At 37.2% G+C, this 8,416-nt stretch overlaps 2 pseudogenes; both read left to right on the plus strand.

Annotated features, from left to right (window-relative positions):
- The first annotated feature begins 6,591 nt into the window (after window positions 1-6,591).
- Window positions 6,592-6,710, plus strand: LOC127936110 (uncharacterized; annotated as a pseudogene).
- Window positions 6,711-7,501: 791 nt separating this feature from the next.
- LOC127937845 (uncharacterized) lies at window positions 7,502-7,618 on the plus strand (annotated as a pseudogene).
- Window positions 7,619-8,416: the final 798 nt, after the last annotated feature.

Here is an 8,416-nt window from a genome sequence, read left to right on the forward strand (position 1 = left end):
ACACTGGCCTGGCTGGAGAGAGACGCATGGCAAACGACACTGGACTGGCTGGAGAGAGACGCATGGCAAACGACACTGGACTGGCTGGAGAGAGACGCATGGCAAACAACACTGGACTGGCTGGAGAGAGACGCATGGCAAATGACACTGGACTGGCTGGAGAGAGACGCATGGCAAGCAACACTGGACTGGAGTATCGACAACGAGCAGGACACAGTAAAAATCAAGATGCAAGAGATAAATTTGGTGAAAGGAGATACTTAAAGGAGGCAACTGTGATTGTGAATGTGGAGAATTTAAGTGAGGTGAGGGCTGTGGATATTATCAAAGCGGTGACTGACAAATGTGGATATGGGGAAATCTTGGCACTAAGGCCAAGACAAGGAAAAGAATACGAGCTCACAATGGAAAAAGAAGAAACTTGTGATAAGCTGACTGAGGGACTGTTAATAAATGGAGTGAACTGTGAGATAAAAAAGCTTCAAAACAGAGATTATGTTGTCTCTTTCATGCATCTACCCGTCTACCTTGCTGATGAAGAGATTTTAAATAAACTGGAGGTTTGGGGGGTTTCCCCAATTTCAAAAATAAAGCGGCGGGTTTATCCGGGCACCAGCATTGAGGATGGGACAAGATATGTAAAGGCGCGGTTCCCGAAGGAGGTGGCCTCCCTCCCTTACAGCACAAAAATAGAGACGGCAGAGGGTCCACAATATTTTCGGGTGATGCACAGCCATCAGGTGAAGACTTGTCGGCTGTGCATGAGCCCAGACCATGTGGTGAAGGACTGCCCGGAGTTCACGTGCCATAAATGCGAGGAGAGAGGCCACTTCGCGAGAAATTGCAACGCTGTGACGTGCCCGGATTGCAATTTGGTTTTAAATAAGTGTGAGTGTTGGATGCAGGGTGAGGAGGAGGAGCAGCAGGTGGGCGGGCGGGTGCATGAAAGAGACAACGAGCAGCGAGACGATGGAGAAAGAGTTCGAGGTGAAGGACTGGAATTAATTAAGGATATGGAACAACAGAAAGAGTGTAACGAACCCATCATACAAACACAACAGGAGGGGGGAATTTGGACACAGATGGATTTGACTGACAGCTTGAAAAATGCTTTGGATACTATGGAACTGGATGATGAAAGGAATAAAGTATTGAGTGATGCACAACAGGAGGGAATTTTATGTACACCGATGGATGTGACGGACAGTGTGCAAAAGGAGATGGACGCAGTAGAAATTAATGATGCTACAAAAGAGTGTGAACAAGGACAAGAAAATGAGGAGACGCAGGGGAAATCATCAAAAAGAAGAAGATCTGTGAAGGTAATACCCAATTTAGATACTGCAAGAAAAAGAGTGCTTAAAGAAGATGGTTTTGAATGTACAAATAAGTATGAGTTGCTAAAGGGTTTGGAGGAGATGGACTGAGTTTATGGGTTTTATGCATGTTTTTATATGTTTTATGCTGTTAAGAATAGTGACTTTTAATGCTAGAGGGCTGTCAGACATGGGCAAATTTGAAAAAGTGAAAGAAATGTGTAAAGGAGAAGATGTGATTTTATTACAAGAAACTAACTGGAGGGAAGAGTACATGACTGAAATAAGGAAAAGTTGGAGTGGAGGAATTTTATATAACAATGGTGATGGGAGGCTGGGAAGAGGAGTTGCAGTTTTAATAAAAGAAAACAGTGGTGTATCGTGTAAAACAATATATAATGACATGGATGGGAAATGTATGGCGGTTGAAATGGAGTATGAGGAGAAAAAAGTTATTGTAGTTAATATTCATGCACCAACAGTAGAGAATGAAAAAAAGGAATATTTTAATATATTAAGAGAATTTTTAAAGAAACATAAAGAAGTTATTATGATGGGTGATTTTAATACTGTTTTCAGTAAATTAGAAATGGGAGAGGGAATGGTTTTTAAAAATGATAAAGGAAGAAAAGAACTGAAATTATTAATGGAAGAAAATAATATAATTGATGTATGGAGAGAAAGAAACGAAAAAAAGAAAGAATATTCAAGGAGGCAATTAGTGGGTAATTTTATGTGTAAGACAAGGATTGATTTCATTTTATGTACAAGGAATATTGAAAGATTTATCGGTAATATCAAATATGAAGAATCAAGCTTAAGTGACCATAAACCAATTTTTATGCAAGTAGACTGGAGTTCAGTGAAAAAAGGGCCGGGGGTATGGGTTTTAAATGCAGAGGTTTTGAAGAATGAGGACTATGTGTTAAGTATTAAAGCAATTATTGAAAAAGAAAAGGAGAATGGAATGTACAGCGAAGATAAAAGGATATGGTGGGAAAATGTTAAATATTTAGTTAAAAAATTCACAATAAAATACAGTAAATTAATAGAGGTAAGTAAGAGGAAGAAGGAGAGAGAAATAAGAGAAAAATTGGAAAAGGAATTAAATGAGAATGGGAAAGATATACAAAAAATAAAAGAATTGGAGGGAACATTGAAAGACATGGAAGAGAAAAAATATGAAGGTGCAAGACTAAGAAGTAAAGCTAAATATACTGTGGAGGGTGAAAAATGTACAAATTTTTTTTTTGATTTAGAAAAAATAAGAGGGAAGGCTGGAATGATTAAAGAAATAAGAGGGAAAAATGGTGTAGTGGTGGAAACTAATGAGGAAATATTAGAAGAAATAAAAGCTTACTATGAGAACCTGTTTAGTACTGAGGGGGTGGGGGAAGAAGAAAAACTGGAGTTACTGAATCAAATAAAAACAACAGTAGGAGAAGTAGACAAAAAAGAGTGTGATGAAGAGATAAGAGAAGAAGAGATTAAAAGAGCAATAAGTGAATTAAACAAAAATAAAAGTCCAGGTGTAGATGGTTTGGGGAGTGAATTTTATATAGTTTTTAAAGATTTTTTAACTAGCATTTTAAAAGAAGTATATGTAGAGGTGTTTATGAAAGGAGAATTAAATCAAAGAATGGGAATGGGTTTAATGAAATTGATATACAAGAGAAAAGGAGAGAAGACAGATTTGAAGAACTATAGACCGATTACAATGCTAAATACTGATTTAAAGATTTTATCTAAAATTTTAGCCAACAGATTGAAAGAAGTCATGCCGAGTATAATTAAAACTAACCAAGTGTATGGAGTGAAAGGGAGAGACGTAGCAGATACAACTATTAGTATAAAAGATATGATAAGATACATACATGATAGCAATAAAGATGGGTTTATTATCAGTTTAGATTTCGAGAAAGCTTTTGACAGGGTGGAGCATGGTTTTTTATTTGATGTTTTAAAAAGTTTTGGTTTTGGAGAGAATTTTATGAAATGGATTAGGATTTTATACAAAGGCGCAATAACAAAAATTAAATGTAATGGGTTTTTAACACAGTGTTTTAAAATTACTAGATCGATAAGACAAGGATGTCCGTTGTCGGCTCTTTTATATTCTTTAGTTGCAGAACCTTTGGGATTGGCTGTAAAACATGGAGAGGGGATAAAAGGCATAGGCATCGAAGGAGGGGAAAGTAAAATTTTTCAGTACGCGGATGACACAACATTATTGTTAAAAGATCTGAAGAGTGTGGAAAATGCAATTAAAATTGTACAAAAGTATTGTAGGGGATCAGGAGCTAAAGTAAATGAGGACAAAACGCTGTATATGAGATTTGGAGGGGCACCTGTTTTAACAGAACATTTTACCTTTAAGGAAACTAAAGAAATGAAGATTTTAGGTGTTTTAATGGGGAGGGATGAAAAGAAAGCAGATGAAACTATGTGGGAAGAAGCTTTAGGAGGGATTGAAAGACGATTGAATTTTTGGAGAATGAGAACATTAACTTTGAAAGGGAAGGTTTTAGTTCTTAATGTTTTAATGGTTTCGAAATTGTGGTATATTTTATATGTGTCATCTATGCCGTTGTGGGTAGAAAAAAGGCTGAAAAAATGTTTTTTAGATTTTTTATGGGAAGGGAAGCCACCAAGAATAGCACACAACACTTTAATAGGAGCAGTGAAGAAGGGAGGACTGGGGTTAATGGATGTGGAGCAAAGAAAGAACAGCTTGAGAGTGAAAATAATAAAAAAGTACTTGGATGAAAAAAACGAAGTGGCATGGAAGAGAACAATGGGGCATCTTTTAAGTAAGTGTAGTAATTTTAATTTGGGGGACAACATTTTATGGATGAAAGTAAAAAAATGGATGACGGAGGGGCTGCCAGATTTTTATAAAGAACTGATGGGGGCATGGGGCAAATTTTTAACGAATGTGCATTTTAAGCCACAAGGCAGAGAGAACATTTTAAATCAGCCTTTATTCTTAAACAACGGCATTTTAAGTCAAGGGAAGGAGGTTTTTTTTAAGAAGTGGTGGGATGTGGGAATTACGAGAGTCAGAGATGTTTTATATGAATTCAAAGAGGGGTTTTTACCAGTGCAATACATTGTGGATGTGATGGAGGAGGCAAAGGAGGATTATAGCAGACGAGAGATAACAAACAAGTATGACGTAATTAAGAATGCAATACCTCAAGAGTGGATAAACAGAATTGACAACATGGAAGAAGAGAAACCTGGGAAAGATGTGTATGTGAGGCTAGGGGAAAAACTGTGTGCTTTTAATGAATGTACTGTGAAAATGTTTTATTGTGTTTTTAGAGATACTGTTTTTAAGAAGCCTGTTGTAAACGAATACTGGGTACGGTTGTACAATGATGTAAAAGAAGAGAATATATGGGGGAACATGAATGGTAAGATTGTACAGACGAAACTGGAGAATATGGAGTATTTTATCAGGAACAAAGCAGTATTTACAGATGTGATTTTAAACAAAATTGGGATGGAGGACAGTGCCACATGTAAAGTATGCCAAGATGCAGATGAAGGGTTTTTACACTTGTTTTTATATTGTGATGAGCTGAAAGTTTTTAATGAGAAATGTAAAAACATGATTTTAATTTTGAGAGGAGTTGAAATTGGGAAATTTGAATGGGAAAAGGTGTTCATGTTGGGAATTAATGAAAATTGTAAAAACAAGAAGATCATTAATTTACTTGTGATGTTGATGAAAAGTGCGGTATGGGAAAGAAGAGTAGTGGTGAAAAAAGAAAATGTTTTAATTGATGTGTGGGAAATGTTTAGGAGAAAAGTTGAGAAATATGTTGAATGTCTGTTTTATTACTTTAAGTTGGAGGGTACAATGAATCTTTTTAATTATGTTTTTACGCAGGAGGTCTTAAAGGTTTTAAATGACCTGGGGATGGAATTGTCATTTTTAAAAGATTAAACGATGTAACGGGTGTTTTTTAAGTTGTTATTTGTAAAATGTCTGACAGCCCAAAACGTTAGGAGTGTCTATGTTAAAGAAAGCTTATTATGTATCTTTGTATGTTAATAATTGATATGTATGTTTGAAGTGAATAATTTCTTTAATAAAAAAAAAGGCTATGCCCAATCTTGTCTGATCTCGGAAGCTAAGCAGGTTTGGGCCTGGTTAGTGCCTGGATGGGAGACCGCCTGAGAATGCCAGGTACTCTAAGCTATTTTGAAGTTTTTCACTTAGTATATAATAATTTTGCCAAAAAATAGAGTCAATGCCCGATCTCTGAATATAAGCAGGTTTGCGCCAGGTAAGTACATGGATGGGAGACTGCCTGGGAATATCAGGTGCTTTAAATTTTTGGATATTTTTCACGAATTATATAATAATCTTTCAAAAAAAAAAAAAAAAAAAAAAGAGTCAATGCCCGATCTCTGAATCTTAGCAGGTTTAGGTCTGGTTAGTACTTGGATGAGAGACCGCCAAGGAATACCAGGTGCTTTAAGCTTTTGGAATTTTTTCACTTAGTATATAATAAATTTGGCAAAAAAATAGAGTCAATGCCCGATCTCTGAATATAAGCAGGTTTGGGCCAGGTTAGTACATGGATGGGAGACTGCCTGGGAATACCAGGTGCTTTAAATTTTTAGATTTTTTTCACGAATTATATAATAATCTTGCAAAAAAAAAAAAAAAGAGTCAATGCCCGATCTCTGAATTTTAGCAGGTTTAGGTCTAGTTAGTACTTGGATGAGAGACCGCCAAGGAATACCAGGTGCTTTAAGCTTTTGGAATTTTTTCACTTAGTATATAATAAATTTGGCAAAAAATAGAGTCAATGCCCGATCTCTGAATATAAGCAGGTTTGGGCCAGGTTAGTACATGGATGGGAGACTGCCTGGGAATACCAGGTGCTTTAAATTTTTGGATATTTTTCACGAATTATATAATAATCTTGCAAAAAAAAAAAAAAAAGAAGAAGTCAATGCCCGATCTCTGAATCTTAGCAGGTTAAGGTCTGGTTAGTACTTGAATGATAGACCGCCAAGGAATACCAGGTGCTTTAAGCTTTTGGAATTTTTTCACTTAGTATATAATAAATTTGGCAAAAAATAGAGTCAATGCCCGATCTCTGAATATAAGCAGGTTTGGGCCAGGTTAGTACTTGGATGAGAGACCGCCTAGGAATACCAGGTGCTTTAAGCTTTTGGGGTTTCTTTCCTACTTTTATAATGCACTGGCGAGTAGATTGGCTGATCTTTAAATAGCCTTCTCTTTGCAGCAGTCTTCGCTTATGGCCATACCAGCCTGGCTATGCCCGATCTTGTCTGATCTCGGAAGCTAAGCAGGTTTGGGCCTGGTTAGTGCCTGGATGGGAGACCGCCTGGGAATGCCAGGTACTCTAAGCTATTTTGAAATTTTTCACTTAGTATATAATAATTTTGCCAAAAAATAGAGTCAATGCCCGATCTCTGAATATAAGCAGGTTTGCGCCAGGTTAGTACATGGATGGGAGACTGCCTGGGAATATCAGGTGCTTTAAATTTTTGGATATTTTTCACGAATTATATAATAATCTTGCAAAAAAAAAAAAAAAAAAAACAGAGTCAATGCCCGATCTCTGAATCTTAGCAGGTTTAGGTCTGGTTAGTACTTGGATGAGAGACCGCCAAGGAATACCAGGTGCTTTAAGCTTTTGGAATTTTTTCACTTAGTATATAATAAATTTGGCAAAAAATAGAGTCAATGCCCGATCTCTGAATATAAGCAGGTTTGGGCCAGGTTAGTACATGGATGGGAGACTGCCTGGGAATACCAGGTGCTTTAAATTTTTGGATATTTTTCACAAATTATATAATAATCTTGCAAAAAAAAAAAAAAAAAAAAAAGAGTCAATGCCCGATCTCTGAATCTTAGCAGGTTTAGGTCTGGTTAGTACTTGGATGAGAGACCGCCAAGGAATACCAGGTGCTTTAAGCTTTTGGAATTTTTTCACTTAGTATATAATAAATTTGGCAAAAAATAGAGTCAATGCCCGATCTCTGAATATAAGCAGGTTTGGGCCAGGTTAGTACTTGGATGAGAGACCGCCTAGGAATACCAGGTGCTTTAAGCTTTTGGGGTTTCTTTCCTACTTTTATAATGTACTGGCGAGTAGATTGGCTGATCTTTAAATAGCCTTCTCTTTTTAGCAGTCTTCGCTTATGGCCATACCAGCCTGGCTATGCCCGATCTTGTCTGATCTCGGAAGCTAAGCAGGTTTGGGCCTGGTTAGTACTTGGATGGGAGACCGCCTGGGAATACCAGGTTGTAAGCTTTTTGGAAATTTTTCACTTAGTATATAATAATTTTGCCAAAAAATAGAGTCAATGCCCGATCTCTGAATATAAGCAGGTTTGGGCCAGGTTAGTACATGGATGGGACACTGCCTGGGAATACCAGGTGCTTTAAATTTTTGGATATTTTTCACGAATTATATAATAATCTTGCAAAAAAAAAAAAAAAAAAAAAAGAGTCAATGCCTGATCTCTGAATCTTAGCAGGTTTAGGTCTGGTTAGTACTTGGATGAGAGACCGCCAAGGAATACCAGGTGCTTAAAGCTTTTGGAATTTTTTCACTTAGTATATAATACATATGGCAAAAAATAGAATCAATGTCCGATCTCTGAATCTTAGCAGGTTTAGGTCTGGTTAGTACTTGGATGAGAGACCGCCAAGGAATACCAGGTGCTTTAAGCTTTTGGGTTTTCCTTCCTACTTATATAATGTACTGGCGAGTAGATTGGCTGATCTTTAAATAGCCCTCTCTTTGCAGCAGTCTTCGCTTACGGCCATACCAACCTGAGGGCGCTAGAGAGCTACAGGAAGTGTTGGCTGCAGTTGGGAGAGGAAGGCTCTCCTCCATTTTGATTTTTGTGAGTTGTTTTTGGACTTTTAGTTTATTTTTGTGTGTGGTTTTTCAGTTTTAAACCACCTAACAGCAGCATCTTGCTGGCTGGAGGGTGGTTAATTTTTTCTTTTTTTTGTACAATGGATGGATTATTGGCAAACGACACTGGACTGGCTGGAGAGAGACGCATGGCAAACGACACTGGACTGGCTGGAGAGAGACGCA

The sequence above is a fragment of the Carassius gibelio genome, chromosome A19 (genome assembly GCF_023724105.1).
Source record: "Carassius gibelio isolate Cgi1373 ecotype wild population from Czech Republic chromosome A19, carGib1.2-hapl.c, whole genome shotgun sequence".
Lineage (NCBI taxonomy): Eukaryota > Metazoa > Chordata > Actinopteri > Cypriniformes > Cyprinidae > Carassius > Carassius gibelio.